Below are 9,083 nucleotides of genomic sequence, written 5' to 3' on the forward strand. Positions count from 1 at the left end.
GCAGCATTAAAACTTAAAACGAACAGAAATTATTACCTATATGATGGGCTCACCTCCTCCTAATACCTCGCTCTTTACGCTAAAGTATTTTTGGTAATGTCAACTATTTATCCTACGGCTTTTGCGATTCAGGGGTCATTCTTAATGAATTGGGACAAAATTTAAGATTTAGTGTAAAGAGAGAGGTACTGACGAGGGGGTGAACCCTCTCATATATGTAATAAAAACATGAGAATAAAAAGTTCTTTACGTAAGCTAATTTATAAGTTACATATATCTTTTACTAATAAAAAGATTCGTAAAAAATTAAAAGTTCCAATTGCCTTTTTAATAAACCAAAAAATTGGAGGGTAACTAGGCTTCCTCTCCCGCTCTTTTTTTCAAAATCATTCGAACAAAATTATGAGAAAGCCATTTAGCCAAAAAACAATAAATAGGCAAATTTCGTTTTAATTATTCCTCTGCGGAAAGCCAAAATCAAAACATGCATTGATTCAAAAACGTTCAGAAATTAAATAAAAAAAACAAGTTTTTTCAACTGAAAGTAAGGAGCGATATTAAAACTTAAAACGAACAGAAATTACTTCGTATATGAAAGGGGCTGCTTCCTCATCAACGCCCCGCTCTTTACGCTAAAGTTTTTTACTGTTTTAAAAAGAAGATATGAGAGAAAGAGTCAAACTTTAGCGTAAAGAGCGGGGTGTTGATGAGGAAGCAGCCCCTTTCATATACGAAGTAATTTCTGTTCGTTTTAAGTTTTAATGTCACTCCTTACTGTCAGTTGAAAAAACTTGTTTTTTTATTTAATCGTTTAAAGAACACATACAACACTCAAGCATGTTTTTGAGAGAACTCAAAGTGTTTTCAAAGTAAAATGGAGAGCGAGTAAAGAAGATGAGAAGTAATGGCACATAATAATTTAGACATAAAACTAATAAGAAATTACTATCAATGAACAAATAAAGCCGAAATCAAAAACGGAAACAAAACGAATTATTCAGTGAACCAGCAATCGAACTGAAATAACCAGACAGAAGAGCAGGATTACCGCCCCTTAAATCTTCTATAGGTCAGAGCATTATTCGAGCTTTACTAAAAATAAAAAATATTTCAAAGTTTTTCTCTTTTATAAGGATAAGATTGAAAAATTAACACTTAATAGCACACATATAACACTCAAGCACTTTAGGGGGGCTCGAACGGGGGAGGAATAGAATCAATCCCATTTCTCGATATTACATCTGTAATCTTGTAATATTGAGTAAATGTGTTACAGCTTCATCACAATGCAACAAAAAATGGATAAAAAAGGAACGAAAAAAAAAGGGAAACACAAAATACAAGACATAACAAAACACAACAGGAAATACGCACAAATAAGCTATTAAGGCTATCCACGGATGGCTAATAGCCTCTGTGCTTTTGTGGTGCTTTTCTATACACGCTTCCACCGCAGCAACCGGATTAGGTTCCGCCTCATTAGACGAATTGCTTGTTCCTGATGGCACCTCAAGTAGGATTCGGCTTAAGAATATTCAACTCACAGATACTTTCTTTTGATTACTGAGTAGGCTCCAGAATTGCGAAACTTAACGAATATGGGACATAGTGGTTGCAGGAAAAAGCTGAGAACGCAGTGACCTGTTTGTATTCTACTTTGATGAAACTGAAGTTCATTACCTAATTTCCTCCTCAATATGCCTTACAATCATCCTTCGTTTGTATGTCGTAGTGTTTCCCAGATCAGAAGATCAAGGTATTCAGTCGACTTACAGGTTATTAAATAAAAAAAAAGTTTTTTTTACTGAAAGTAAGGAGCAATATTTAAACTTAAAACGAACAGAAATTAATCCGTATATGAAAGGGTCTGTTCCCTCCTCGATACCCCGCTCTTTACGCTAAAGTTTGAATCTTTCTCTCAACTCTAGTTTTTAAAACAGTAAAAAACTTTAGCGTAAAGAGTGGGGTGTTAAGGAGGGAACAGCCCCTTTCATATACGGAGTAATTTCTGTTCATTTTAAGTTTTAATATTGCCCCTTACTTACAGTAAAAAAACTTGTTTTTTTTATTTAATTTTTGAACGTTTTTGAATTGATGCATGTTTTGATTTTGGCTCTCCGCACATGAATAATTAAAACAAAATTTTTATATTCATTTATTTTTATGGCTGAACGGTTTTCTCATAGTTTTGGTCGGACAATTTTGAGAAAAAAGGAGCGGGGGAGTAGGCCTAGTTACCCTCCAATTTTAGTTACCTCCAAAAAACCTAGAACTTTTAGTTTTTTACGGACGTTTTTATTAGTAAAAGTATACGTAACTTACAAATTAACTTACGTAACGAACTTCTATATTCGTATGTTTTTATTACGTATATGAGGAAATTCACCCCTTAGTCAGTACCTCGCTCTTTACACTAAAGCTTAAATTTCGTCCAAATTCCTTAAGAATGACCCCTGAATCACAAAGAACGAATAATAAACAGTTGAAATTAATAAAATTACTTTAGCGTAAAGAGCGAGGTATTAGGAGGAGGTGAACCCCTTATATGCGTAATTTTCTGTTTGTTTTAAGTTTTAATGCTGCTCCTTACTTTCAGCTGAAAAAACGTTTTCATATTTATTTTTTCATTGTTCTTCAAAAAAATGCTAAGAAATCCTGCACCGCGTTCATGGAAATTTTCTTCCCCCATGACAAATTCCTCCATAGAAAGTTCTCCCAGAAAAACCCACTTCCCTCAAACCCCTCCCCCAACCACAAAATTCCCCTGAAAGCGTCTGTACACTTCCCAATAACCATTACTATATGTAAACACTGGTCAAAGTCTGTAACTTGCAGCCCCTCCCACGGGGACTGTGGGGGAATAAGTCGTCCTCAAAGACATAGTTATTAGGTTTTTCGACTATGTTGAATAAAATGGCTATCTCAGAATGTTGATACGGTGACTTTGGGGGAAAATGAGCATGGGAGGGGGCCTAGGTGCCCTCCAATACTTTTGGTCATTTAAAAAGGGCACTAGAACTTTTAATTTCCTTTAGAATGAGCCCTCTCACGACATTCTAGGACCACTGGGTCGATACGATCACCCCTGGGGGGAAAAACAAAAAAAAAAACAAATAAACACGCATCCGTGATCTGTCTTGTGGCAAAAAAAATGCAAAATTCCACATTTTTGTTGATAGAAGCCTGAAACTTCTGCTGTATGGTTCTCTGATACGCTGAATTTGATAGTGTGATTTTCGTCACGATTCTATGACTTTTAAGTAGTGTTTCCCCCTATTTTCTAAAAAAGGCAAATTTTCTCAGGCTCGTAACTTTTGTTGGGGATGTCTAAACTTAATGAAACTTATATATTTGAAATCAGCATTAAAATGCAGTTCTTTTGATGTAACTATTGTTATAAAAATTCCGTTTTTTAGAGTTTCGGTTACTATTTAGCCGGGTCGCTCCTTACTACAGTTCGTTACCACGACCTGTTTGATAATGATTTATAAGCCTAGTAAAAGAGTATGGGTAACTGGATATCAAAATACTGGATACTCTTTGAGTCTAGTTGGATTTCAGGTTGAGAAGAAGTATTCCCATTAAATAGCTCATCAAACACGTTATCGCGACAAATGTTATCAAACAGTTCGTGATATTAAACTGTAAGTAAGGAGCAACATCGCCCAATATTAAACGAAACGCAAAAAATAGAATTCGGATAACAGTTAGCATATCAAATATTGGTTTTTTTTTATGTTGATTACAAATATTTAGAATTCATTAAGTTTAGTGCTACTCGTCAAAAGCTACAAGTCGGAGATAATTTTCCCAATTTTCAAAAAAGGGGTGAAACAGATCCATAAAGTCAAGTTGTCATAATAGAAATCATCATATCAACAGATTCAGCATATAAGACACTCTTACCGTCAAGGTTTCAAGGTATTTTCTTCCGGAAACATAAAAACAAGCTAAAATAAAAAAAAGTACCAAGGTTTTTCAACTGAAAGTAAGGAGCAATATTAAAACTTAAAACGTACGGAATATCAAACAGTTCGTGGTAACGAACTGTAGTAAGGAGCGACCCGGCTCAATAGTAACCAAAACTCTAAAAAATTGAATTTTGATATCAATAGCTACGCCAAAAGAATCGCATTTTAATGCTGATTTTAAATATATAAGTTTCATCAAGTTTAGTCTTACCCATCAAAAGTTACGAGCCTGAGAAAATTTGCCTTATTTAAGAAAAAGGGGGGAACACCCCCTAAAAGTCATAGAATCTTAACGAGAATCACCACCATCAGATTCAGCGTATCAGAGAATCCTACTGTAGAAGTTTCAAGCTCCTATCTACAAAAATGTGGAATTTTGTATTTTTTGCCAGAAGACAAATCACGGGTGCGTGTTTATTTGTTTTTTTTTGTTTTTTTTGTTTTTTTTTTTCTTTTTCCCAGGGGTCATCGCATCGACCAAGTAGTCCTAGAATGTCGCGAGAGGGCTCATTCTAACGGAAATGAAAAGTTCTAGTGCCTTTTTTAAGTGACCAAAAAAATTGGAGGGCATCTAGGCCCCCTCCCTCGCTCATTTTTTTCCCAAAGTCAACGGATCAAAATTTTGAGATAGCCATTTTGTTCAACATAGTCGATAACCATAATAACTATGTATTTGGGGATGATTTACTCCCCCACAATCCCTGGGGGAGGGGCTGCAAGTTACAAACTTTGACCAGTGTTTACATATAGTAATGGTTATTGGGAAGTGTACAGACGTTTTCAGGGGGATATTATTTTGTTTGGGGGGTGGGTCTGAGGGGAGGGGGCTATGTTGGAGGATCTTTCCTTGGAGGAATCTGTCATGGGGGAAGAAAATTCAAGGAAAAGGGCGCATGATTTTCTAGCATTACTATAAGAAAACAATGAAAAATAAACATGAAAACGTTTTTTCAAATGAAAGGAAGGAGTAGCATTGAGACTTAAAACGAACAGAGATTATTACACATATGAGGGGTTCCAAACATACTTTAGCATAAAGAGCGAGGTATTTAGGAGGAGATAAATACCTCGCTCTTTATGCTAAAGTATTTTTAGTAATTTCAACTATTTATTCTACGGCCTTTCTGATTCAGGGGTCATTCTTAAAGAATCGGGACAAAACTTAAGATTTAGTGTAAAGAGCGAGGTATTAACGAGGATACAAACCCCCTTGTATACATAATAAAAATATAAGATTATGAAAGTTTGTTACGTAAGTTGCTAATTTATAAGTTACGTATATTTTTTACTAATAAAAACGTTCGTTATTTAAAAGTTCTAGTTGCCTTTTTAAGCAACCAAAAAATTAGAGGGCAACTAGGCCTCCTTCTCCACCCCTTGTTTCTCAAAATCATCTGATCAAAACTAAGAGAAAGCCATTTAGCCAAAAAAAATTAATATACAAATTTCATTTTAATAATTTATGTGCGGAGAGCCAAAACCAAACATGCATTAATTCAAAAACGTTCAGAAATTAAATAAAAAAAAACTAATTTTTTTTAGCTGAAAGTAAGGAGCGACATTAAAACTTAAAACGAACAGAAATTACTCCGTATATAAAATGGGTTGTCCCCTCCGCAATCCCTCGCTCTTTACGCTAAAGTTTGACTCTTTGCCACAATTCTACTTTTTAAAACAATTAAAAGCTTTAGCGTAATTAGCGAGGGATTGCGGAGGGGACAACCCATTTTATATACGGAGTAATTTCTGTTCGTTTTAAGTTTTAATGTCGCTCCTTACTTTCAGCTAAAAAAATTAGTTTTTTTTTATTTAATTTCTTATATAAGAGAGGCTGCTCCTCCTCAATCCTTGCTCTTTACGGTAAAGTTTGACTTTTTAAAATAACTTTAGAATGACTTTTTAGCTTGACTTTTCTAGGAGTTCTAAATTAAGGGTACAGAACGAGGTACTGAGGAGGGGGCAACCCCCCTCATATACGAAACAGGTTCTGTCTATTTCTCCTTACTTTAAGTAGGAAAAAAACTTGTTTTTTATTTAGTTTCTGACAGTTTTTAAATAGCACCGGGAAATCTGGCTCCCACTCCACGGAAAACTTCCTTCCCCATGGAAAATCTCTTCACAGAGGGCTCTTCCAATTTAAAATAGCCTCCTCCACCAGAAAAATTCCCCAAAGACAATTCCATTCTAGCATAAAAAAAAGAAACCCCCCCCCCTGGAAAAATTCTTACGGACAATTCCGGCTGAAAAAATTTTCTGCACACACTTTCCTTTGAAAAAAAAACTTTATTTCTGATTTTTTTTTTATTTATGCCTGATATCACCCCTCCGTAGAAAGTTCTTCCCACAAATACCCCTCTCCCTACCCCTAATAGAAAGTTACTCCTACAGAAAATTATTTCTGGAGAATTCCTCTTGTGGATAATCTATCCCCCCCGCCCTATGGAAAGATATTCTATGCAATACCAACGCGGTAAAAATATCCCCTAACATCTCCACATGTAAAATTGAGGTGGCAAAGAGAAAGTAAGACAAACAAAAAGAATTTCGTATAAGAAATCTGGTTCTGAAAAATTTCTGAAAAAAAAAATTCTGAAAAATTCACCTCCCGGAAACATCCCTTCCCACATAAAATTACCCCTTGGAAAGTCAACCCAGTAAAAACTAGCCCCGAGAAATGTCTGCATATTTCCCGATAACAAATGCTATGTGTAAACAATGGGCAAATTTAATGATTTATAAGAACTTTCCCCAGGGGCTGAGGGGGTCATGTTATCCCAAAAGGCATAGTTACAGACTTTTTCAACTATGCTGAAGGAAATGGCCTATCTTAAAATTTTGATTGGATGACTTTGAGGAAAATAGAGGATGGGAGGGGGCTAGTTGCCCTACAATCTTTCTGATCACTTTAAATGGGCACTAAAACTTTAACATACTAGGACCACTAGGTCGATACGATCACCCCTGGGAAACAAAAAGCAAGAAAACAAACAAACAAATAAACACGATCCCTGATCTCTCTTCCGGCAAAAAAAAAAATTTACATAGTTCCACATTTTTGCGGATGGGAGATTGAAACTTCTACAATAGAAATCTGGGATACGCTGAATTTAATGATGTAATTTTAATCGAGATTCCTGGACTTTCAATGGGTGTTTCCCCCGTTTTCTGAAAATCAGGCAAATTTTCTCAGGCTCGTAGCTTTTAATGGGCAACACTAAACTTAATTAATCTTATATATTTGGAATCAACATAAGCCAATTCTTTTGATATACCTATTGGCCTCAAAATTCTGTTATTTAAAGTTTCAGTTACTATCGAGCCACATCGTTACCCCGAACTCTTTGATCAAGTTTAACAATCGAACATTTAGTATTAATACTCTCCCCTTTTTTGTATCACAAAATGAAGATCTAAGTACAAATTAATATCTATATAGGCACCCGGAGGAATCTGGGGGAGGCAAACAGGAAGGGTGTGCAAAAGCACAGGATGACTTGTCCCCAGCTCGCCATTGCACTTCCTGGCTGAACGGAAACCAATACTACCGGTAGCGACTGTAAAGTCCAATGGCATAGTCTTTACCTTATCTTTACTGGCAACGCATAACTAAAAACAAAACAAGAGCTAAGAGCTCATATGGCACTTGTGACGAGGTCGGAAGAGCCGAGAGCTCATATGGTACGAGGTCGGAAGAGCCAAGAGCTCATGCTTCCTTCTCAAACATGTTTCCTTCTTAAATCGTAAGTTAAAAATACCTAATTTTTATAATCTTTCAGAATTAACCCTCGCCCCCACTCCCCCAAAGAGAGCGGATCCGCCCTTCCAACTCCCCCGAATGTCACAGGATCTGGTCGGAATTTGAAATTAGAACTTTATAGCACAAGATCCTTCTAAATATCAAATTTCATTAAGATCTGGTTACCCTTTCGTAAGTTACAAATACCTCAATTTTCAAAATTACCTCCCCCCTCCCAATTCCACCAAAGAGAGCAGATCCGGTCCAGTTATGTCAGTCACGTATCTTAGACAGGTTTCTATTCTTCCCATCCAGTTTCATCCTGATCTCACCGCTTTAAGTATTTTCTAAGATTTCCGGTCCCCCCCAACTGCCCCCCCCCCAATTACGTTTGATCCGGTTGAGATTTAAAATAAGATATCGGAGTTACGAGGGTCCTTCTAAATATGAAGTTTCATGAAGATCCGATCACTCCTTCGTAAGTTAAAAATACGTTATTTTTCTTATTTTTCAGAATTACCCCCTCCCCCCGCAATTGAGCGGATCCGTTCCAATTATGTAAATTAAGTATGCAAGACTTTTGCTTATTTTTCCAACCAAGTTTCATCCCAATCCCTCCAATCTAAGCGTTTCCCATCATTTTAGGTCTCCCCACCCCAAACTTCCCCCAATGTCACCAGATCCGGTCAGGATTTAAAATAAGAGCTTTGAGCCACGATATCCTTCTAAAAATCAAATTTCATGGAGATCCAATCACCCGTTCGTAAGTTAAAAATACCTCATTTTTTCTAATTTTTCAGAATTAACCCCCCCCCCCCCAAACTACCAAAAGAGAGCGGATCCGTTCCGTTTATGTCAATCATCTATCTAGGACTTGTTTTTATTTTTCCCACCATGTTTCATCCCGATCCCTCCACTCTAAGTGTTTTCCAAGTTTTAGGTTTCCCCCTCCCAACTCCCCGCCCCCATCACCAGATCCGGTCGGGATTTAAAATAAGAGCTCTAAGACACGATATCCTTCTAAACATCAAATTTCATTGAGATCCGATCACCCGTTCGTAAGTTGAAAATACCTCATTTTTCTAATTTTTAAGACTTACTCCCCCCCCCCCCAACTACCCCAAAGAGAGCAAATAAGTTCCGATTATGTCAATCATGTATCTGGGACTTGCGCTTATTTTTCCCATCAAGTTTCATCCCGATCCCTCTACTCTAAGTGTTTTCCAAGATTTTAGGTTTCCCCCCTCCAACTCCCCCCAATGTCATCAGACCCAGTCGGGATTTAAAATAAGAGCTCTGAGACACAATATCATTCCAAACATCAAATTTCATTAAGATACAATAACCCGCTCATAAGTTAAAAATACTTCATTTTT

Source organism: Artemia franciscana, chromosome 7, assembly GCF_032884065.1.
Source record: "Artemia franciscana chromosome 7, ASM3288406v1, whole genome shotgun sequence".
Lineage (NCBI taxonomy): Eukaryota > Metazoa > Arthropoda > Branchiopoda > Anostraca > Artemiidae > Artemia > Artemia franciscana.